At 56.7% G+C, this 23,736-nt stretch overlaps 1 long non-coding RNA gene across 2 annotated transcripts; it reads left to right on the forward strand.

Annotated features, from left to right (window-relative positions):
* Positions 1–14,114: 14,114 nt before the first annotated feature.
* Positions 14,115–23,205, forward strand: LOC118679241. Of its 2 annotated transcripts, none has more exons than XR_004975185.1 (4): positions 14,115–14,257; positions 14,631–14,987; positions 15,534–15,577; positions 22,838–23,205. It is a non-coding gene; the product is annotated as an uncharacterized LOC118679241 (long non-coding RNA). The 2 variants fall into 2 exon arrangements; XR_004975186.1 differs by lacking the exon at positions 22,838–23,205 and adding an exon at positions 18,928–19,012.
* Positions 23,206–23,736: the final 531 nt, after the last annotated feature.

The raw sequence follows: 23,736 nt of genomic DNA on the forward strand, positions 1-23,736 counted from the left end.
GTCGTGGCTCAGTCCACCTGTCCCTGCCGAGCAGAACGTGCTGGTGCCCCCCGCCAGGCTTGGGGGGCTTCTGGTAACTCTTCCCATGGCAGGGACCCCGCGAGCTGTGGGGGCCGACAGCCGTGAGTCGTCACTTTCTCTGGTTGGAGGGGTCAGGAGTCTGTGACCTGTAACAACCTCCATCTTCCTTCCCTAGAACAGGGCGGGGGGCCAGGAAGGTACCCCGTTGCCAAGGGGCTAGGCCGCAGCAGAGCCCTTTGGGCGCACTAGATGACACAGCTGGTTCGGAGCTCCCAGCCCAGAGTGTGTCTCCTGTCTGCCACTGCCACTGCCCCCGCTGTGCCCCATGGCGGCATCGTGCAGCTCCCAGGGGCCGAGCAAGGGAAGAGCAAGACCCGCCACAGAGGGGTTCTGATTCTGGTCACACATTCGGAAATGACCTCTTTCCCTTTCTTAATAGAGAGTTTCTATGTGGATCATAAATAAGCCATCTTCTCCAAGTCCCCCTGGAGCCCTCGGATAAATAGGCTCAGGGCCACTGCGTTCAAAGTCACACCCCCTCGCCCGGCCGCCGTGGCTCAGTGATTAAGCATCGCCCTCTGAACCTGGAGGTCACGGTTCGATTCCTGGGCAGGGCACATGCCCGGGTTGCAGGCTTAATTCCGAGTAGGGAGCGTGCAGGAGGCAGCCGATCCATGATTCTCTCTCATCATCGATGTTTCTCTCTCTCTCCCTCTCCCTTCCTCTCGGAAATCAATAAAAAAATATATATATTTTTTAATAAAATCTCACCCCTCCTCACCTGTCTGGATTCGCTGCCCACCTCTCCTGCTTTATCTTTCTCCACAGCATTTATTGCCAGAACTGCACTCTGTGCTTTACTGATTTGTCTTGCTTTGCGTCTCTTCCCACCGCACCCCCAGTAGAAGGGAAGCTTCTTGAGGGAGTGACCAGGTCTGTTCTCTTTACTCTATATCATCACAGCCTAAACCAGTGACGGCGAACCTTTTGAGCTCGGCGCGTCAGCATTTTGAAAAACCCTAACTTAACTCTGGTGCCGTGTCACATATAGAAATTTTTTGATCTTTGCAACCATCGTAAAACAGAGACTTATATTTTTGATATTTATTTTATATATTTAAATGCCATTTAACAAAGAGAAATCAACCACGCGTGTCATAGGTTTGCCATCACTGGCCTACACTGTGCCTGGCAGGCCATAGGCACTCGGTCAGTTTTTCTGAATGAACCGAGAGGAACCCTCTCTCAGAAGAGAGGGACCCTGTCTCAGCAGGTTGGGAAGCGAGGATCCAGGGTCCCCATCGCTCCTGGGAGCCTCCTGGCGCCAGCTTCCTGGTGTAGAATCACGCCCACCCCCTTTCCCGTCCTCACCGCAGCCAGGAAGGCCCGGCTCCAAGTTGACCAGCAAGTGCTGGCTTCCCAGCGTCCACCGTGCTCTTCCCACGCCCCTCATCCTCACACTGAGGCCCGCAGACCGTCACCAGCAGCCGGTCAGACGTGCGAAGCCTCCAGCCCCGCCCGGGGCCGTGGACCAGAGGCTGTGTTCTTATTGTTACTTTTTGTGGTTGTGAATCCTCCCCCGAGGATATTTTTCCATTGATTTTTAGAGAGAGTGGAAGGGAGGGGGAGAGACAGAGAGAAACATCGATGTGAGAGAGACACATTGATTAGTTGCCTCCTGCACGCACCCAGACCAGGGCTGGGGAACAAGCCTGCAACCGAGGTACGTGCCCTTGACCAGAATCGAACCCAGGACCCTTCAGTCCGAGGGCTCACGCTCTATCCACTGAACCACACCAGCGAGGGCGCAGAGGCTGGAATTTAACAAAATCCCGGGTCCTAAAGTAAGTGTGGGTGGCCGGCCCACAAATGATCCCTTCTCCCAGGCTCAGGGAAATGCTTTGCTGAAACCATCTTGGTTTCTTTCTTTCTTCCTTCCTCTGCAGCTCCTAAAGCAGCCAGCGCGGGGCTGAGGGGGCCGGGCCTTCATGTTCCTGCGAGAACGGGAAACGGTGAAGGGCGAACCCAGCAATTAGCCTGGGAGAGCGGGGAGGCGAGGCAGGCATGCTGGAGAGCCAGGGAAACAGCAGCCCTAATTGAGGGGTGTGCCAGCCTGGGGCCTAGTGTGCGCGGGGGAGGGGTATTGAGACAGCAGCCACCTCTGTGTGAGTGTCTGTCAGGCTGGGGCAGGGGCTGGGGGAGGGGGGGTGCAGGGGGGGGAGGTGAAGCAGCAGGGAGGAGCCGGGTGGCAGGGATGCAGATAACTGAAAACCCAGCTGCCAGGGTGCCTCTGCAGGCCTGTACCCCCCTCCCCAGGCCTGCACCCCCCTCCCCGGGTCTGCAAGTCGGCCAGGCTTGCTGAGCTGATGTCTCCCCTAGGAGCACCCTCTGTGATGCTGCCCCAGGTGTCTGCAGGGGCCTGTACCAGGCTCCTTGGCACCTGGAGGGCCGGGCTTCCTGCTGACAGCTCCATTCACCGCTTCGGAATGTCTAGAGAGGTGTAGGCCTTCGAAATGATGCTCAAACTGGGGTTCCCGGAACCCTGGGGCACCATGGAGGGGCGAGAGGAGGAATCAGGCGAGCTTCCTGCCCCTCACCCCAACCCCATCCGTGCACCCCAACTGCCACCAGGCGGCTCAGTTCCTGTCTGTTTTATATATTAGAACTCCGAATGAGACGTCACTTCAGAAACGAGCTTTTGCTACTTTTTTGACAAAAGGGAAGGGAAGGAAAATGTTTTCATCTGACATAACCATGATTTTTCTGGACTTATCTTACCCCGTGCTCCCCGGATAAAAGCAGACCCTTCCTTATCCCCCAAACCCCCAAGACCAAGTGTCCCCACACCCAGGCCATAGCTCCCCCCCTGTGGCGGGTGGGCGACTTCTGTCCTCCCCCGGCCTGTGACATCTGAAATGAAGAGAGGAGGTACCGGGGAGAGGCACCCAAAATAAAGGCCGCGGAGGATGAAAGCCCGAGTCCAGTCTCCCCCCCGAAAAAGGACGTCCGTTTGTTCTCAGGGAGAGTTGAAAGAAGAGCGAGCATTGTCCTCATGAAACGGTTTCATGTGAAGCCTTTGCTTTGGGGGTTTGTGCTGGTTCTGGGCCTCCTCTCCTCCCGTGGCCACTGCACATGAAAGGCGGGGGTCAGGCAAGCGTGTGGGGGCCGCGCGGGGCCCGTTTCGCTTTGATTTTCCCCAGAGCAGCAGCGGGGAGCTCTGTCCACCTGGGTGTCTGGCTGTCTCCTTCGGGCCAGTCCCAGACCCAGACCGGGCTGAGAATAATTCCTCCTCAAAAGCACACATAACAATTCCCGTTAAATGTTCCCAATGCTCCACGCCTCCCTCAAAGCTCAGAGAGGTGCCTTTGAGGGTTTTTCACGGAACAGAAATAAAACCTCCACAGAGGCTGGGGAAACGGGCTGAAATCCCCCCAGGTGTGTGCCCTGCGGCTGACATGTGAGGGGCAGAAAAAGGGCCTGGGGCTCAAGGTGAGGAAGGTTTGACAAACAAAGGGGAGGACAAGAGGCTGTTTGGGGGAGATTTCAGTCATTTTTGTTGTTTTTTTAAAAATATTTTTACTGATTTCAGAGAGGAAGGGAGAGAGAGAGAGAGAGAGAGAGAGAAACATCAATGATGAGAGAATCACTGATCGGCTGCCTCCTGCACGCCCCTCACTGGGGATCGAGCCCACAACCCAGGCTTGTGCCTTGAACAGGAATTGAACCGTGACCTCCTGGTTCATAGGTCGACGCTCAACCACTGAGCCACACCGGCTGGGCTATTTCAGGCGTTTTTATGATGTGAGCCAACGCTGGGCCAAGGTGACCACTGCTAGTTACTTCTACTAAGGAGGGCAGTGAATAATCCCAAACCATGGGTAATCCCCACGCCAGAGGCACCTTTCGCTCCCTCCCCACCTTCCAACAAGGCAGCTCTGAGCCTGGAACCTAAATCAGAGGGACCCAGATTCGTCCATTCATTCATTCGTCCGTCCATTCATTCGTCCATCCATTCATTCACTCAGTAAACACTAGACTCCCGTCCCTGTTCTAGATGCTAGATATTCAGCAGGAAACAAAAGGACTCCAGCCAGCCTTGCTCCCGCACGTCAGCTGCACGGACCAAGAAACCCAGAAAGAACATCAGCAGTTCTCCGGGGCTCCCGTCACAAACCAGATCGAGATGGTGAGTCACCTGGGACCTTGTTAGAAGTCGAAGGGGGGCCTGAGCAGGAGTCAGGGGGGGCCTGAGGCTCTGCATTTTTAACAAGCTCCCAGGGGTGTCAGCGCCACGGGCCCCAGGTGAGAGCGCCCAGCCGTCTGGTTCCCTCCCAGCTCCGTCGCCGGCCCTGTGAGCCCGGGCAAGCGTTCCAACCACATTCTGCCTCAATTTTCTCATCTATAAAAGAGAGGTCCAAGTGGTTCCCACCACACAGAAATGTATGAGGGAAATAATTTTTTTTTTTTTTTTTGGCCTAGGTCTGTTTGAAGTGAGGTTTTCCATCCCTTGCACAGAGTCTCAGCGATACATTTTTAAAATATAAATTTTTTAAATTGATTTCAGAGAGGAAGAGAGAGGGAGAGAGAAACATCCATGATGAGAGAGAATCATGGATCAGCTGCCTCCTGCACGCCCCCGACTGGGGATCAAACCCGCAACCCGGGCATGTGCCCTAGACCAGGAATCAAACCGTGACCTCCTGGTTCATGGGTTGATGCTCAACCACTGAGCCACACCGGCCGGGCCATCATGGATTTTTTTTTTTAAGCACATTGCCTGTTTCTTGGTTTTTTTTTTTAATTCTCTCTCGAACTTTCCTTCTCCTGAAAGCAATGAGGGTGCGGCTGCCTCTGGCTGACCACCAGGGAAAAGGTGGGGTGTGAGGACTTGAGGAAAGGAACAGTTCCGGGCTGAGTCCTTTGAGACACCTTCTCTCTGCACAACCAACCCAGGAAGGGAGGGAGCTGTCACTACCGTGAGTGTGGAGGGGGGTGGGGAGAGAGGGAGTCACGCTGGGGACCAGAGAGGGTGGATGAAGTTTAATGCCCTAAGTTCTAAGGGTCTCTTGTTTGGAGTTGGGCTGTGTGCATGAGTGAAGTTCATTTAAGTATTTATAATAATCAGTACATCCATTTTTGGAGCAGGAAATGCAGGGCCTTTTTTCCAAGACAAAGTGGCATTGAGTGACACTTCACTCCTTCCCCACCTCCAAGCCCTCTGTTCACTCCCCAGAGGCCAGCGTGGGGACGGGCGTTGTCCAGCCAGACACAGAAGTGCATCCCTGGGCGTGCCTGCCCTTTCCCGGGTGTCTGGGTGTGTTTGTGTACAGGCTGCGGCGTACAGTGGGCACTGCTCTGCTTTCCGCCCTCACCTCCTGTCTTCTTCTTTTTTTTTTGGTTGAATCCTCACCCCAGGATATTTTTTCTATTGATCTTTAGAGAGTAGAAGGGAGGGAGAAGGGGGAGAGACAGAGAGAGAGAAACATCGATGAGAGAGAGAGAGAGAGAGAGAGAGAGAGAGAGAGAGAGAGAGAGAGGGACCTGTTGACTGGTTGCCTCCCGCACACACCCCGACCAGGTCCGGGGATCGAACCTGCAACGAAAGTATACATGCCCTTGACTGGAAATCGAACCCGAGCCTCTTTAGTCAGAGGGCCGGCGCTCTAACCATTGAACAACCGGCCGGGGCTCACCCTCCTGTCTTAGAGAAGGTTCCAAACCCACCCCTCAGAGGTCACCAAGGCAGCGGGAGAGGTGGCCCAGTGTCTGTCGCAGGAGGAGGCCTGGCACCAGGCGCTCGTGAAACACTCGGCTGGTCCCTGGGAATGCCCCCTCCTCCGGGAGCTGTTGGTCCAGACCGCCGATTAACATTCCCAAGAACAATTTAACCCCTAACTTAGCACTCGGAGGAGAGGCCCCCTCCCCGGTGCCGTGGCTTTGAGGTGGCACCTGATCCTTGTTGCCGAACTCAGCGTCGTTCCCCCCACACCCCCGGCTTCTCATTCATGGACACGTGCCACCTTTTGTCTTGCCCCCCTTGACTGTCACGGCTCCCCAGCATCTCCCTGGACTAACAGAAGATCATATCTGTGACTTGCAGTGGAAAATCTGTGTCACTATTTTTTCCCATCACTCAAGCATCTATAGAGTTGATCTTTTTTTGCCAGGAGTTCTCTCACTGGAGCTTGACTACAAAAAGGAATGTGAAAACTGCTGATTAACTATTCAAATGATCCTGCTGTCATTCGCTCTACATGTGAAGATCAAAAGCAGTAACAGCCACCCTGGCCCGTTTGGCTCAGTGGCTAGAGCGTCGGCCCGAGGACCGAAGGGTCCCAGGTTTGATTCTGGTCAAGGGATCTTACCACAGTTGCAGGCTCGATCCCCGGCCCTGGTCAGGTGTGTGGGGAAGGCAACCAATCGATGTGTCTCTCTCACATCCATGTTTCTCTCTCTCTCTGTCTCTCTCCCTCCTTTCCACTCGCTCTAAAAATCAATGGAAAAATATCCTCCGGTGAGAGTTAGCAACAACAACAAAAAAGGAACAATAACCATGTATCCCCCACTTCTGCTTCTGAAAAAGGCAACCAGAGGAAGACACCCCCTCCCAGCCATCTTCATCACGCATGCCCTTCCTCGCCGGCTCTTGGCATGGAAAAGATGAGTAACCGGTGTCAGAGGCTAGGAGCCAAAACTCATGCCCGGCCCTGGCCAGGAAAACAGTCCCTCCCCCAGCCGTGACCTCTTCCCACCAGCTCCCACAGCTTGGGCGCCGGGCATGAAATCGCTGAGCAGGACAGTGGGTGCTTCGGTGGCCAACTGCCCCCTTCAGGACATTCCCTTAAATACTCACTGGGCCAAGTAAGAGTGTCCATGGCTTCCCCTTGGAGGGTGATGAGGCTGAGCCTTCTTCAAGACAGATGGCCTTCGGAAATCTGACTGGGGATGGAGCCCACAACCCGGGCATGTGCCCTGACCGGGAATCCAACCGTGACCTCCTGGCTCACAGGTCAACGCTCAACCACCGAGCCACACCGGCCGGGCTCACCAATATTTCTAAAAGGAAAGAAGTGAGCTGTATTCAGAAGGCCATTTGCCCGAAAAGCAAGTGTTTTCCGTACAAGTCAAGCCAGGCGACATTTAACCCTTTCTTTTTCATGATGGACCTTGTTGAGAATTTTTCATCAGTGGGCTGTTGATAGCCACTTTTTGATTGACATGAAAATTGACAGCAAGCAGCTCACATGACAATCATTAAACTTCTGTGGTTCATCAGAGGCTGTACCCGAACTGGCTGCAGGAGTGCCGATCGCCCAAGCAGCCTGATTTGGGGCCGTACCAGATGTTTGCATCTGCATGAGAAGAGGACACGGGAGGCTGGGGGCGTGCATGCCTGCTTGATCCTCGTTTCTCCAAGGTCAGATCATCTCTTGTTCCCTTCCCGAACTGCATATTCATAAAGACCTTTGCACAGTTAATGAGACGGAAGATGAAGTGGTTACAGATTGAGAACAAACCCTACCACTGTAATTAGAGTAGAAGTTACCTAGTCAGTCAGATTAGCATCCCCAATTCAAACCAGCTAACACAGAGGCATGGCGATGCAAACACACACAGCCGCCGGAGCCGGGGCGGGAAAGCCAGGGGCCCCATGACGACTTCTACCTGAGATGACCCTTCCCCTGGGAGAGCCCCCGGTGGTGGCATCATGGAGGAGAGCAGGTGGAATCCCATCCCATCGCAAGGCAGCCATTGCTTGACCCCATCGGTGGCAGAAGAAGAAGTAGCATCGCCCTACGTCAATTTGGTTGGATATTTCCCAAACTCCTCCTTGGGAAAACTTATGTAGGTTTTTTTTTTTTTTAACTTTTTAAAAAAAGACTTTGTATTGACTTTAGAGAGAGAAGTAGGGAGAGGGAGAAAGGGATAGAAACATCCATGATGAGAGAGAATCATGGATCGGCTGCCTCCTGCACGCCCCCTACTGGGGATGGAGCCCACAACCCAGGCATGGGTCCTGACCGGGAATCAAACTGTGACCTCCTGGTTCATGGGTCGACGCTCAACCACTGAGCCACGCCAGCCGGGCTGGACATCTGTCTTTTTGACAAGCCCCAGACGATGCTGATGGACACCAGGGAAGCCATGGACGATCCCTGGTTGGCCTGCAGAGAACCCATGGACTCTTGATATTGAAAACATTTTATTGGCACAGATATTTTTCTGGGGAGCAGCTCCCACCAGGATCTCCAAAACAGGTTACTAACCCCTGGGATGGATGAAAGAGGCGAGGAGACTAGAATTGGGCCCCGCAGCAGGCACTGGCCACCGTCTAGCCCAGGGTCAACCATGGAACCTGCAGCTCAGAGGCCTCCCTGTGCTATGAGGCGGTGGCAGCTCTTTCCTCCAACCCTGGGGGTGCAGGTGACAGAAGGACGGGAGCTCAGAGAGAAGAGAGAGGGGGACAGGAAGGCCTGGACCAGAGCTCTTCCCAGCAGAAGGGGGCTCGCTCATCTGGCCCCCGTAGGAGGGGGCATAGCCTGAGCTCCAGCATGTGGGTGGACGTAAGCATGGCCTGGGAGGAGCCAGGCCCGGGCCTCCCAGCCCAGGGAGCACTGCCCACGCGTCCATCTTCTCTGCCAAGATGCCCAGTCCCTGTGCCTACCCCTCCACACTCAGAGTTTGGTCCCATCTGTACCTGGAGCAGATGGCGGCCCCTCCCTGGCTTTGAGCGCCTCCCCCCACCCAAGGGAGCAGGGAGACCTCCCCTGACCTCCTTCCTGTGTGATCGCTAATGAGATCACGTCTGCCTGCTGGGAAGGGGCGATTATGCTGCCGCACCGGGTTATTACCCTTTACAAGTGGCGCTCGGCCTGCCCAGCTGTCTGCCCGCCCCGGGCCGTACACACCTGGCCGGGCCGGGGCAGCTGCTGGGAGCTGCTCCTTGGCAACTGGCTCATTAACAGACGTGGCCTCCACAGCGGGCAGAGCTGGGCAGCGGACGGCACCCAGGCCTGTCTGGGCCTCGGGGCCAAATCCCAGGAGTGGTGCGTCCCACCGCAACACGCCCAGCCCAGCTCAGCCCTGGGGCGGCAGGCGGGAAATCGGGAGGCACTGAAGGCGAGGGGAGGGTTCCTGCCCCTGCAGCGGCCTGGGAGTCTCAGAGGGGAGCCCCCTGAGGTCCCCGCCCTGCGTGGAGCCCCTACAGCAGGACCCGAGTGAATAGCAAAGGAAGGCGCCAACAGTCCCATGAAGGGCTGTCTCCTGGGCTTGGCCAGCAGCATTGTCCTGGCGGTGCCTCCTCCAGCACGCTGCCATCCTGCACCCTGAGGAAAGCCTCAGTCTCAATGGACATCCGCCTCCCAGATTTCCCAGCCCGTCCTGTCGTTTCCATTGGCTCGATCCCTCCCAGCCTGGTGTCAGGGCCACCAGCTTGCAGAGAACAGGGGAGGGGCTCCCAGGAGTGCAGAGCGGGGTGTGGAGGGAGGTGGTCCTATTTGTGTGAAAATGTCAATCAAGAAAGATCCCCTGCCCGGCTGGTGTGGCTCAGTGGTTGAGCATCGACCCAGAAACCAGGAGGTCAGGGTTGGATCCCCAGTCAAGGGCACATGCCTGGGTTGCAGGCTCCATCCCCAGTAGGGGGCGTGCAGGAGGCAGCCGGTCCATGATTCTCTCTCATCATTGATGTTTCTATTTCTCCCTTCCTGTCTCTGAAATCAATACAAAATATTTTTTTTTAAAAAAAAATAAAGAGCCCTGACCAGTTTGGCTCAGTGGATAGAGCGTCGGCCTGTGGAATGGAAGGTCCCAGGTTCGATTCCGGTCAGGGGCATGTGCCTCGGTTGTGGGCACATCCCCTGTGGGGGGTGTGCAGGAGGCAGCTGATCGATGTTTCTCTCTCATCGATGTTTCTAGCTCTCTGTCCCTCTCCCTCTCTGTGGAGAATCAATGGAATATATTTTAAAAAAAAATAAAGAAAGAAAGATTCCCTCAGGGGCAGAGCCCTGGGAGGGAGACGTTTACCTGCCATGGCCTCCTTCCTTCTCTGAGTCTGAAGGTGCGGCAGGGTCCCCTGGAGCAGTGGTTCTCAACCTTCTGGCCCTTTAAATACAGTTCCTCCTGTTGTGACCCAACCATGAAATTATTTTCGTGGCTACTTCATCACTGTCATGTTGCTGCTGTGATGAATCGTCATGTAAATATCTGATAGGCAGGATGGTCTTAGGCGACCCCTGTGAAAGGGTCGTTCGACCGCCAAAGGGGTGGCGACCCACAGGTTGAGAACCGCTTCCCCGAAGGGTCTCATTCCCCACAGCGCGCTGGGGCGTGTCCCCAGTGGCTGATTGACAGGCGGAGGGAGGGCTGCGAATCATCCGGGACCAGTGGAGCTGGCCACTCACCCTCAGCCAGCAGTGCCCTCAGATGCACCTCCCAGCCCCCTGCTAAGTAAGTGCCTGTGGGAAAGGCCCCGCTCTCCCTCGTCCTCTCTGCACCCCGCCCCCTCAGCTGTGACCGCATTGCCCTCTCTTGGTCCTTTCCATCCTCCCTCCATTTCTGCTTTCAAAAGGGGGAAAAAGCGTTTTGATTACGAAGCATTTCCAGGGCTGTTTAGGTTGGCCAAGCACTGGGACTTTTGTTTGCCTTCCCTCCCGGCCCTGCCTGAGTGGAGGTAACGTTATTATCTCCTCTTGACAGGTAAGAAAGTGCTGACCGAGAAAGGCCCACAGGCGGCCAAGGTCAGACAGGGCATGGCAGGGGGGCCCCTGTCCCCGCCAAGCGTGGAGGCTGGGCCGGCGTGCAGGGCGGAGGCTGTGGGGACAGAGACCCCAGCCCAGAGGGCCCAGGAACTGCTCGAGGGGGACACCAGCACCCACTGGGAGCAACAGAAGTGAGGAGGACGAGGCTGCCGATCCTGGGTGCAGGGGGAGGAGGCCTGAATTGAGTGAGTATGAGAAACATGGAGAAAGCAAGTCCGGGTTGGGCGCCTGCCACGTCTGCCAGGCTTTACGCCCTCCATTCTTCCCACAGTCCTGTCCTCTTTTTTATTTTGAGTTGTTTAATTTTGATTGATTTCAGAGAGGAAGGGAGCGGGAGAGAGAGAGAAACATCCATGATGAGAGAGAATCATGGATCGGCTGCCTCCTGCACACCCCCTACTGGGGATCAAGCCTACAACCTGGGCATGTGCCCTGACCGGGAATCGAACCGTGACCTCCTGGTTCATAGGTCGACGCTCAACCACTGAGCCACACCGGCCGGGCCTCATTGGATTCTTAAAAGCACCAGTGGGTGGTCAGGGAATGTCACAGACACCAAGGCTCTGGGCACAGGGATGTGTCCCTCAGGGCCTCTCTCTTAATGGCACGGCCTCTTGGGAAGTGTCCTGGGCTCTATGGGCCAGGGCATGGGGCAGGGAGGACCAGGAGGCCCGGTAGTGACCTGTGAAGCCCTTGGTGGTGTGAGTCACCCCCCTGTAGAGTGGCCAAGGAGAGGTGGGGGGGCAGGTACCAGCCTGGGAGCCAGCCCTCCACTCCTCCCTCCGCCTCCCCATCTGGACTTGGTTGCAGGCCGCCCCACTTCCCAGCCTCCCCAGCAGCTGGCCCCTCACGTGATCGAGGTCACCAGTGAGTGGCACGTGCCAGGGTGCCGGCTCCAGACGCGGTCACCACCCTGTCTCCTGCTCTTCCTGCTCCTCCTGCCTCCGTGCAGAAGTGAGGCCTGGCCAGGGGTGGCTGGGGGTGCCTGAGGATGGCAGAGCCCGCAGCTCCAAGGAGCCTGGCTCCCCATTCCCCTCCCACGGCCACCCAGCCCTGTGTGCTCCCGCCTGGTTCCGTGAGGAACCGAAACCTCTATGAGAGGCTGTGGTCAGCTGTGGTCAGGGGCAACTGAGCCCAATCCCAAGTCCCAACGGTCTAGGAGCCGTCTAGAGGGGCCTCCTGACCTTGAGGTCTCTCGGTCTCAGACCTGGCTTCCAGGTCCTGGGGACCAGCCCTTACCCAGCACACACTCAGCCCACAGCCCCTCCCCGGGGCCTCCCTCCAGGAGCTGTGCGTGACGCCCACCCACTCTGGGCCTGGTGTTCCCACCACGGCTGTCTTCACCCTGCCAGGCTCAGCTGTTAGGCAGGCAGCTGGACAACACAGCAATTTCCCTTTTTTAAGAAATATATATTTTTTTTATTGATTTCAGAGAGGAAAGGAGAGGGAGAGAGAGAGAGAGAGAAACATCAATGATGAGAGAGAATCATGGACCGGCTGCCTCCTGGAATCGAACCTTAACCTCCTGGTTCCTGGGGTCGATGCTCCACTGCTGAGCCATGGCGGCCGGGCTGGTCCCATTTTCTTAAGCGTTTCACGAGGTTCTCCCAGAGGCCAGTGCCGAGAGTGGGAACCCATCTCTTGTGACATAATTACTGCCACACAGATGGAGAGCTGGGGCTGGCATCAGGGCCCTGGATGGCTGGGCAGGCTGTGCACTAGACACCTCCCGGGGCCACCAAGCCCCACCCTGGGGGTCCAGCCTGCAACCTGGGCATGTGCCAAGCCCCCCAGGCTTCCCGCTGAACGCCCAGCTCAGCGTCACCATGGAGATTTTCACACAGCGCCCCGGAAATCCCGCGCCTACTTCTGCTGTAACTTGTCTACCCCTCCCCATTCCTGCAGGAGCGCCACCTCCCCCGTGGCCACCAACCCCAGGGCAACTCGGGCTGGGACTGATCTGGACGGCATGGCATCACGGGGTGGGGGCCTCGCCCCTGCAGGGCCCCCCCAGAGCCTCCATCCTGGGAGCGGGTGCCCCCGGTCCCCTGTCTGCCATGCCCAGCTGACCCTGGCCCCGGCAGGAGCGCATGGCCTCCCTCCTCTGCCACCTCTCGCTGCTGACTGGCCTCCTCCGGGAGGAGATAAACCGCTGGGGGACTTTGTTTTCTGTGACAGCACGTGGGGGCTGCGCCCAACAGAAGTGCAGGGTGAGTCACTAGGACCGGTTTCCTCCGTGCCCACCCCTCCCCCGCCCGCCCCACCCCCACCCCCACCGGCCTGTTTGGGCTTCTCTCTCTCAGGAGGCCTTCCCAGCCTCACATACGTGTCCTGGGTGTTTCTGTCTTGTGACTCGGGCCCAGCTGCCACCGCATTCCTGCTGCGACACTTGGCCGGTGTGGGTGGGCAGCCCTGAGTGGGCTGGGGGTGGGGGGCGGGGTGTTATCAGAGTTCTGCTTGGGGCCCAAATCCAGAGAGAGCTCGCCAGCCCAGGGGCCAGGCCACACCTGCTTGTCTGTGAAGGAGAGAGGGCAGGTGGGCCGGAGACCCAGGGGAGCAAGCATCTGCCTCCCCCGGGGCAGCGGGGCCTCTGCCAGGTATGAAGTCGCTGGGGAAAGAATGTCCCGGCCAGCTGATGCCTCCCACTTTCTATCTCCAGCCTGGCCCTCCGCCCTGGACTCCGGGCCCATAAATCCAGCTGCCTCCTCCCCAGACCATCATTCCCGATTTCCACCCCCAAAGGCTACTCCTCCTGCTACCTTGGTGCCTCCATTCTTTCTTAGCTCAGGCCCAAAGCCATGTGACATCCTTTTTTTTTTAATTTTATTTTTAAAATATATTTGTATTTATTTCGGAGAGGAAGGGAGAGGGAGAGATAGAAACATCAATGATGAAAGAGAATCATGGCTCGGCTGCCTCCTGCATGGCCCTATCGGGCCCACAACCCGGGCCTGTGCTCTGACCGGGAATGGAGCCCCACATTTTGCTTGGTCCCCAAATGCTAGGTGGGGAGGCACACAGACCAGGTTCCCGGCACCAGCTGAACCTTGGAAGCGGCCACCAGCTGCCATCACTGGCTGCCACCTTCAATGCCAGGTCTCGAAGCCACGGGTGGTGGAAGGAGAAATCGTCCCCGTGGGCAGAACGGCTTCTCTGATACACATTTATTAGCAGGGCAGCCGAAGGTGTCGGGAGCTGAACGGAGGCAGCTGCCTCTGGAAGCGAGGCCGCCGCGCAGGGCGGGGGTGGGGGGTGGGAGGCCAGGACGAGGGACGCTGGGGAACAGCTTCTGCTGGCAGGAGAACTGTCTTTGAAAGTTCTGAACATTTTTGCAGCTTTCCTCCCCCCGGGAACCTCCTGACCTGTCCCTCCTCGGAAACCCATCAGTCACCTCCCAGGCCCCATCCAAGCAGATGCTCTTCTCCAAACGGCCAGCCGGGGAATTTCGGTGCCGGGGCACCTCGCCCGCCATGACTGAGGTGCGTCTAAAGAAGTCCGTGTTAATGAGCTCTGTTATAAGCCCGAGGCTGATTCCCCAGCCCATGTGGCTCAGTGGTTGATGTCAACCTATGAACCAGGTCATGGTTCGATTCCCGCTCAAGGCACATGCCCGGGTTCTGGGCTTGATTGCCAGTAGGGGGCGAGCAGGAGGCAGCCGATCCACGATCCTCTCTCATTATGGACGTTTCTCTCTCTCTCCCTCTCCCTCTCCCTCTCCCTTCCTCCCTCTGAAATGAATAAAAACAGATTTAAAACAGGTTTACATAAGGTTCTTCATGGGAAGAGATTGGTTGAAAGACGGTTTCCCTTTCCACAAACCTGTACTCAACACGAAAACCCTTTATTTTACAGATTAAGACACCGAGGCTGAGCCGAGGTGAAAGCCACGGCCAAGGTCACCGACCTGAGAAGAGCTCCAAAGCTTGGCTCCAAGCTCAGATCTTCTGACTCGAATCCAGCGCGGCCGAGGCAGGAAACCGGCAGGATGGCCCCTGCGGGCCGGCTGCTATGCGCTGGCCCGTCCTCAGATAAGGAGCTCCCGGGAGAGGAAGGATCTGGGACAAAGATCTGAACGGAGCGGGCGGACAGGAAATTCTGCCGGCTGGGATTTTCCCTGCCACCGGGACCCAGGCAGAGGGGCAGGAGGGCCAGCGAGCCAGGGTTCCCGAGACGCCCAGTCACGGTGCCAGGCTCCCCAGCGGTCCCCTGGTAGGCAGTCCCTGCCCTCTAGGACCTCACCATCCAGGCAGTCCGATCCCCAGAGTGCAAGGAGATCCTGCCAATCACAGCTGCCGGGGGCAGGGGGGACGGGGGCTGCTCAGAGAGGAAAACACATTTGACGGGGGCCCTGGGAAAGGGTGCGGAAGAGGGGGCTGGGTAGAGCAAGAACAGGTGATTTTCTTTTTAATATTTTTATTGATTCCAGAGAGGAAAGGAAAGGGAGAGAGAGAGATAGAAACATCTATGATGAGAATGATGGATCGGCTGCCTCCGGCACGCCCCACACTGGGGATCGAGCCTGCAACCCGGGCATGTGCCCTGACCGGGAATTGAACCGTGACCTCCTGGTTCACCGGTTGACGCTCTACCACTGAGCCACACCGGCTGGGCAAGATCAGGTGGTTTTCCAAGTGAAAGAATCAGCATGGGCCATGGCATGGAGGCAGGTGGGAACCTGAATTTGAAACCAGAAGCGGGGGCGTGGGGCCAGGCAGCAAGCTCGGGGCCCCGCGTTGGCATGCTCTTGCTCTGCAGGTGGCCGGGAGCCGTCGGAGGTCTGTGCACGGGACAGTCCCAAGGTCAGTGTGTGTTTCTGGCAGTGAGTCCTGGGCGGAGGGGAAGGGGAAGAGGAAGGGGAGGGGATGGAGGAAATGTGGAGGCCCGCTGCTGTGGCAGCTAAGATGCCACGGGATGAGGTAGAGGCCAGGGAACCAGAAAGGCAGGGCTGGTTTTAAGAAATATATTTAAACTATATCTGGCCCAGGTGTGTATGTGTGTATAGTGTATGTGTGTGTGTGTGTGAGTGTGTGTGTGTGAGTGTGTGTGTGAGTGTGTGAGTGTGTGTGTGTATGTGTGTGTGTGTGTGAGAGTGTGTGTGTGAGTGTGTGTGTGTATGTGTGTGTGTGTGTGAGAGTGTGTGTGTGAGTGTGTGTGTGAGTGTGTGAGTGTGTGTGTGTATGTGTGTGTGTGTGTGAGTGTGTGTGAGAGTGTGTGTGAGTGTGTGTGTGTGTGTGTGTGTGTGTGAGTGTGTGTGTGAGTGTGTGTGTGAGTGTGTGTGTGAGTGTGTGTGAGAGTGTGTGTGAGAGTGTGTGTGAGTGTGTGAGTGTGTGTGTGTGTGTGTGTGAGAGTGTGTGTGAGAGTGTGTGTGAGTGTGTGAGTGTGTGAGTGTGTGTGTGAGTGTGTGTGTGAGTGTGTGTGTGAGTGTGTGTGAGAGTGTGTGTGAGAGTGTGTGTGTGTGTGTGTGTGTGAGTGTGTGTGAGAGTGTGTGTGAGTGTGTGTGTGAGTGTGTGTGAGAGTGTGTGTGAGAGTGTGTGTGAGTGTGTGAGTGTGTGAGTGTGTGTGTGTATGTGTGTGTGTGTGTGTGAGTGTGTGTGAGAGTGTGTGTGTGTGTGAGTGTGTGTGTGTGAGTGTGTGTGTGAGTGTGTGAGTGTGTGTGTGTATGTGTGTGTGTGTGTGTGAGTGTGTGTGAGAGTGTGTGTGAGTGTGTGAGTGTGTGTGTGTGTGTGTGTGAATATGTGTGTGTGTGTGTGAGTGTGTATGTGAATGTGTGTGTGTATTTTGTAGGCAGCATGACCAGGACTTGGAGTGGGGCAGATTGGTGGATTTTTGGTTACCAATAGCCAGGGTCCCATTTCCTCCTAGCAATTGCACAGGCTTATTGGAGTGAGTGTCTGTCAGGTATGACCAAGAGTGTCCTGACAGTCCCAGGGGAGGACGATGCATCCCTTTGAAACACTGGACTTCTGCTCCCCAAGGGTCCTCCCCCAGGACCCCAGAGGGGCTGGGGAGAGAAGGGACCAGTCCACTCACACCCGGTTGAGGTTGGAATCCTCATTCTAACACCAGCTGAAACGCAAGAGTTAAACTCTGAGGACGTTTATCACCATAATGAAGCCCTCTCAGAATTAAGCGGGCGTTCCTGTCCTCCTGCGGTAACTGAACCTTTCAATGTCAAGCTCAAGGACACACACACACACACACACACACACACGCGCGCGCGCGCGCACACACACACACGGCTTCTGGGTGTAAATCATCTGTCAAGACGGCTCTGCATTAACCCATTCATCTACATGTGGCTAATGACTCTCAAGGCCACATCTTGACCTTGACCTCACTCGACATCATGGCGGCCTCCCCCCCAATCAAAGGGTAAAGATCGCAGGTGGCTGGCCTGTCATATACTCCCTGCCCCCTCTCCCCAACAACTTGACCCGAATACGTGAAGCATTCTGTTTTATACGTTGCCCAGGATTCCACACTCCTCCCTCAATCTTGCCCTCAATTCAGGGAACCCGTTATCTCTGGTACCGGCTCCATGGGTCCTCTTCCTTCTGGGGTCACTGCCTCCCCAGAGCCCCACCACTTCTGGGACCACGTGCCCAGCACGGGCACAGGCAAACCGACCTTCTCCTGGCTTCCTGGGGCTGGGGCCCTGCCAAGATCCCCGACTCCCCAGTACTGAGGGAAGTCCTGGAGACGCCCGTGGTGGCAAAATGGCGTGGGGAACGGAGGATGAGGGCGGGGCAAGGCTGTTCTGCCCTCTTTTCCAGACGAGTGACCAAGGGGGCATGTCCACTGCTGGCTGTGGCAAGGAGCCGTTCCCCTTCCGGGCAGGCCCCAGGGGTGGCCAGGGACAGGCGGCCCCAGCAGCTGCCCGTGTCAGGGTGGCAGCTCAAGGCCCCAGTGCTGTTCGTACGGTGGCCCAAGGCCCAAGGACCACCCCGTGTTCAGTGTGTGTAACTTCAAAGCAAACATTGCCTTTTTAAAAAATATTTTTTTATTGATTTCAGAGAGGAAAGGGGGATGGGGGGGAGAGAGAGAGTGAGATTGAGAGAGAGAGGAACATCTATGATGAGAGAGACTCATGGATCGGCTGCCTCCTGCACGCCCCCCCACTGGGGATCCAGCCTGCAACCCAGGCATGTTCCCTGACTGGGAATCGAACCGTGACCTCCTGGTTCATGGGTCCGCACTCAGACACTGAGCCACGCCGGCGGGGTGAGACATTGCCTTGCATTAGGATCCCACGCAAATCCCAAGCCCCAGAGGCGTCCATTAGGTGCCCGCTGCTTCTCTGTCTCCTTGGCCGCCAGGTCAGAGAGCTGCGCCGGAAAACGCCTCTCACCGGTTCCATCCCCTGCCCATTTCCAAACGGACGACAATAACACCACAGGGACAGCGTGGCCGGGAACGTGTCCCCATGACAAAGGAGGGAACGAAGACAGACAGCTCTGCCCAGGCTCAGCCCCTCGGGAAGGTCAAGTCTGAGCTTTCATCCCCTACGTGTCTGTAAACTTCCCTCAGATACCAGGGCGACTGCCACTTGTTCCTGTAAAGCGCCTCCGACGCCCATCAGAAAAGCAGCCCCCGCCACGTGGCTGCCCGCTGAGGTCCGGTCCCACCTGGAGGGCTGCCTGGAGCAGGCTGGCTGGCCACACAGCGGAGGCCGAGGCCGGGGTGCCACCGCCGCCCTCCTGGCCACGCGGCCGCAGAAAGCCGGGGCACAGTCAGGCTGGCAGGTCCTCCACGCGGGGCCCTGGCCTGGTTTGCGGTGCATTTTGTTTCCCTGATGGAAATAAAGGTGTCAAATGAGAAGGAACCCTGCTCCCCATCCCAACACACACACACACACACACATGCACACACACACACACGCACACATGCACACACACACACACACACACACACGATGGCAGCACGCGGTGTCCCAGGAGGAGGCAGACGCAGACCCAAGGAGCGTCCCGAAGTGAAAGAGGAAGGAGAAGGCGGCGGGAGGTGCTGAGTGTGGGCTTCCGGGGTTCCTGTGGGAGCCCAGGGGCCCAGCCCCGCGGGGGCCAGGGTCACGGTGCGGGCAGCGCAGGCGTGGGCAGGGAGGCCAGAGGGGGCCTTGCTTAACCTGCACCTCCTTCTGTCGGCTCTCTTTCAGCCTTAAAAACAGGACACACACACTTCCTCTTGCTCCTCTGGGCGGAGCAAAATGAAATCTGGGAGCAGAAGAGGGGCCCCGCCAGCGCCAGGGCCGTGTCCGCCGGCTGCCTGGCCGTCCCCTGAGGGCACACAGGACTCAGCCTGAACGTCTCTGCTCTGTTCTCTCCTCTGCTATTGGCCCTCCCTGAGTCTTGTGGTGTGTGTGTGTGTGTGTGTGTGTGTGTGTGTGTGTATTTTTAATCTATTCTGATATAATTATTTTTACTTTTTTAAAAAATATATATTTTTATTGATTTCAGAGAGGAAGGAAGGGGGAGAGAGAGAGAGAAACATCCATGATGAGAGAGAATCATGGGTCGGCTGCCTCCTCCAAGTCCCCCACTGGAGATCGAGTCCATAACCCGGGCATGTGCCCTTGACCAGAATCGAACCTGGGGCCTTTCAGTTCGCAGGCCGACACTCTATCCACTGAGCCAAACCAGCCAGGGCCTTTTTACTTTTTATAACCACAAAAGTAATATATGTCCATGGTAGAGGGTTTAGAAAATAGAGATTAATACAAAATTGTTTTTTCTTTTATCCTCACCTGAGGGTATTTTTTCCTTTGATCTTTAGAGAGAGTGAAAGGAAGGGAACAGGGGAGAGAGGGGGAGCGAGAGAAACATCGATGTGAGAGAGACACATCGACTGGTTGCCTCCCGCACGCTCCCGGACAGGGACCAGGGATTGAACCTGCAACCGAGGTACATGCCCTTGACTGGGAATCTAACCTGTGACCCTTTGGTCCACGGGCCGACACTCTAACCACTGAGCCAAACAGGCCAGGGCTCCCTGAGTCTTGTTTTTATCTTACTCATAAAATGGAGACAGACAACAGCCCCTGCCATAATTCGGGAAAGTCAAGCGAAATAGAATAACAAACACGTAACGGCAGTAAATCCCACGTGTGTGTGTTATGTGCATTCATATCCATTAAAACATATATACACACTCTGTGTCCCCTCCATGTGGAGCCTGGGGTGCCCCTGCCCTTGGCTCAGGTTCTCCTGGGAGGACAGCTGCCTGGGGCCGGCCCCTCTCCTCCCACGCCCGCCCCGCCCCTGCCTGGCAGCCGCTGAGGCCAACTGGGATGGGCAGCTGGTCCTAGACGGGAACTTGGAGGCCTGACCACGGGCAGGTCGCTCCCTGTGCGGGCCCCAGGCCTGGAATGCCCGCTCGTGAAACTCTAGCTGGCCGACCTTTTGGGTGAAGTGCCGCCCGCCTGTGCCTTGGGGGCCCGGGATGGAGGGAGGGCGGCCTGGCGGGAAGTGACGGGATGCCCGTCGCGCTGTGGCTGTGTGCCCTTCACCCTGGCTCTGAGGCCATCTCCCTCCCAGCTTCTCTTCACTCTGCCCTTCAGCATCTTCTTGGCCACGCACATTGCTCAGGTCAAATAATAGTGACAGCAGCAGGGACACCAGGCCACCCTCCCCAGGTGGTCCCTCCCGCCACGCTGCCTGCCCCTGTGCACCTTCTCCGTCTGTCTCCCAAGCGGAGCCGCTCATCCTCCCAGCCTCAGCCAGCCCCACACCGCGCCCTGTGGCTCCCAGTCCCACACCATCTTGCGTGTTATGCACACGTGTGGTTGTGTTTATTTGTGTAGCGTCTAGAACAGCCGTGGGCAAACTATGGCCCGCGGGCTGGATCCGGCCCGTTTGAAATGAATAAAACTAAAAAAAAAAAAAAAAAAAAGACCGTACCCTTTTATGTAATGATGTTTACTTTGAATTTATATTAGTTCACACAAACACTCCATCCATGCTTTTGTTCCGGCCCTCCGGTCCAGTTTAAGAACCCATTGTGGCCCTCGAGTCAAAAAGTTTGCCCACCGCTGGTCTAGAATGTAGGTGCCAAGGGGGAGGGCTAGGCCTGACATAGAAGGGGTGCTCAGATAATAGGCATGGAGCCCGGCCGGTGTGGCTCAGTGGTTGAGCGTCGACCTATGAACCAGGAGGTCATGGTTTGATTCCTGTTCAGGGCACACGCCCGGGTTTCGGGCTTGATCCCCAGTAGGCGGCGTGCAGGAGGCAGCCGATCCATGATCCTCTCTCATCATTGATGTTTCTCTTTCTCTCTCTCCCTCTCCCTTCCTCTCTGAAATCAATTGTGTGTGTGTGTGTGTGTGTGTGTGTGTGTGTGTGTGTGTGTGTAACAGAGGCATAAAATGAATGAGTGGATGAGGTAAGAGAGGCTCAGAGAGGGCAAGTTGCTTGTCCAAGGCCACACAGCTGGCAAGTGGTGGAAGGAAGCTTGGGATTGTATCGCCTTCGACTCCTGGAGACCTGGTGCCTGAGCTGCCATCCCCACCCCTCCCTGCCCCTTAGAGGCCCCCTTCCCTTGCCCCACACACCTGCACAGGGAGTACCTTAGCTCTGCTGTCAATCATACCCCTCCCTTACTCCCTACCCAGGTAGCATCACCCAGGGACACAAGGTGGGGGTAGGAGTTGGGCTCAGGGGCCCAGCTTGCAGCCTTTCTCAAGCAGACAAACTTCAGAAAGAGAATCGGTTGGGTCCAAGCACGAACCATGGAGAGCCTCCTCCCGCAGGCTCCTTCCCATCCCGCTCCCCTGCGCCCGGCAGCGTTTGAAGATGGGCCAGCCGGCTCTACCTGTCTTGCACATTTGGAATCTAGGTCATTCTGCTGCCCCCTCCCTCCCTCCTCTGAATGACAAGCAGGCTTTCTCCTAGGGTCTCAGAGCCAGAGAGAGGGGATTGGGGGGGGGGGGGGGCGAGGCGAGGAGGGAATGTTTCAGTGGCACCCACACCCTGCCTGCTGCTGTCAGGCACACTTCATTTTGGAGCCACTATAATTTATGAGATGCAAATGGATTTAGCATCCAAAAAAAAAAACCTTGGAAAAGGTACAAAGTGCACCTCACACCCTTGCGCTCTCAGGCGTGTGAGGGGCTCCATTAATCATCTCAGACAAAAGAGATTTCATCTGAGGCTGGTGGCTGGGGAGCGCACCCGTGTCGCTCCCTGAGCCCGGGAGGCCGGCGGGGGGGAGCAGGGGGCGCTGGCTGCGGGCCTGGCCTCCGGCGCGCGCTCCGCACTTGCGCTCAGGTCTCCTCCTCTGAGTCAGGCAGCAGATGAAATTACAGAGGTGCCTGCACAGGATGAATCAGAAAGCAGGATCAAGCCAAATATTTAGACAAGCCTTGCCCCGCGTGGGGCAGGAGGAGGCTTTGCAGCCAGCAAGCAGCCTGCCAGCAGCCAGCCCGGATGGTTGGGGGTTTTTTTGTGTGTGTGTTTTTTCTTGACAAAAGTGCCTCCTCGCACAAGGCAGGCTGGCGTGTAGAGAGAATCCGCTCCCATCCACAAGGCACCCTGCGGTCTGATCTCTGTGCCAGCGCCTGGGAAGGGGGCTCACAAGCACCCCAGGGTCCTGAGCAGGGATTCCGTCTGGCCCCCAGACGAAGGAGCATGTCAGGGTGCAGCTCGCAGGGTGGGGGGCGGGGAGGGGGGAGGAGATGGCTCCCTTTGAGTCACCCCATCTGCCTTCTCTTTCTGGGAGTCATCAGGGCGGCGGGGATCACGCAGCCCGCCACTCCTGCCTGGGCCCCGGTCTGTCCAGACGGGTGCAGACACCAGACCCAGCGGCCACAAAATAGGGAAGGAGGTGCAGCCCTGTGCCCCGTGGCAAGGCTTACAGCTGCGATGCCTTTCACGAGGGGCCTAATTGCTACCCTCCTCAGCTTCAAAGCCAAGGGCTTTCAAGGCTGCTCGGAACAATAAAACCGGTAATGACAAGGCCACTTTAGGTTTGTCTGAAATCTCGCTTTTTTTTTTTTTTTTTTTTCTTCAACGAACTTTTGAAAGGGCTCAGCATTCTGGGGGTTATTTTAAGCCACCTTTCCCCCTCTGCAGGGATGCTCTCAGGAACCAAGTGAGGCTGCCTTGAAGGACACAGACAGATCCCTGCAAGCAAGCCGTGGACACTGGTGAATAACCACAGTGGCTCACAGACGCTGGGGGCTGACTCCGTGCGGCCACGGGAATGTCCTGCCTGAGCCTCCTTAGAGCCCTTGCAAGGCGGGTACTGTCACTTTCTCACTCTGCAGATGAAGAGGCAGGATGGGAGAGGTTATACGACTTTTCCAGGACCGTACAGCTAGTAGGTTGCACATCTGGAAATTTACATATATATATTTATTGATTTCAGATATGAAGAGAGAGAGAGAGAGAGAGAGAGAGAGAGAGAGAGAGAGAAACATCAATGATGAGAGGGAATCATGGATCGGCTGCCTCCTGCACACCCCACACTGGGGATCGAACCTGCAACCCAGTCATGTGCTCCTGACTGGGAATTGAACCGTGACCTCCTGGTTCATAGGTTATTGCTCAACCACTGAGCCACACTGCCCGGGCTGCACAGCCAGAATTTAAACCCAGGACCCGCGCTCCCCACCTCCCCCGATTATATTCTGCCTCGCAGCAGCACCCTTGGTGCACAAAGCCTGTAGCCAAATGACCACGGGAACAAGTAAGTTCAGAGCCCTCTGTGAAGTGATCAGACTGGGCACTGCCTCTGGGAGCCTGGCCGGCCCTAGAAGCCGGAAGAAAACTCTGAGTGAGGGTGGCTGGCTTCCTCAGAGGCCAGACAGTCCTCCTCATGGGCTAGCCAGGGTCCGGCCACGTGGGCCAGCCCTGCTTGCTCGGAGACAAGACTCAGCAAAGATCCTCCCGGCCAGACACCCCCGGAGACACCAAGGCTGCTGAGCTTGCACGCGGAGCAGACCTGCCTTCGGAGGCACGGAGCCCCCGCA

Source organism: Myotis myotis, unplaced genomic scaffold, assembly GCF_014108235.1.
Source record: "Myotis myotis isolate mMyoMyo1 unplaced genomic scaffold, mMyoMyo1.p scaffold_m19_p_23, whole genome shotgun sequence".
Lineage (NCBI taxonomy): Eukaryota > Metazoa > Chordata > Mammalia > Chiroptera > Vespertilionidae > Myotis > Myotis myotis.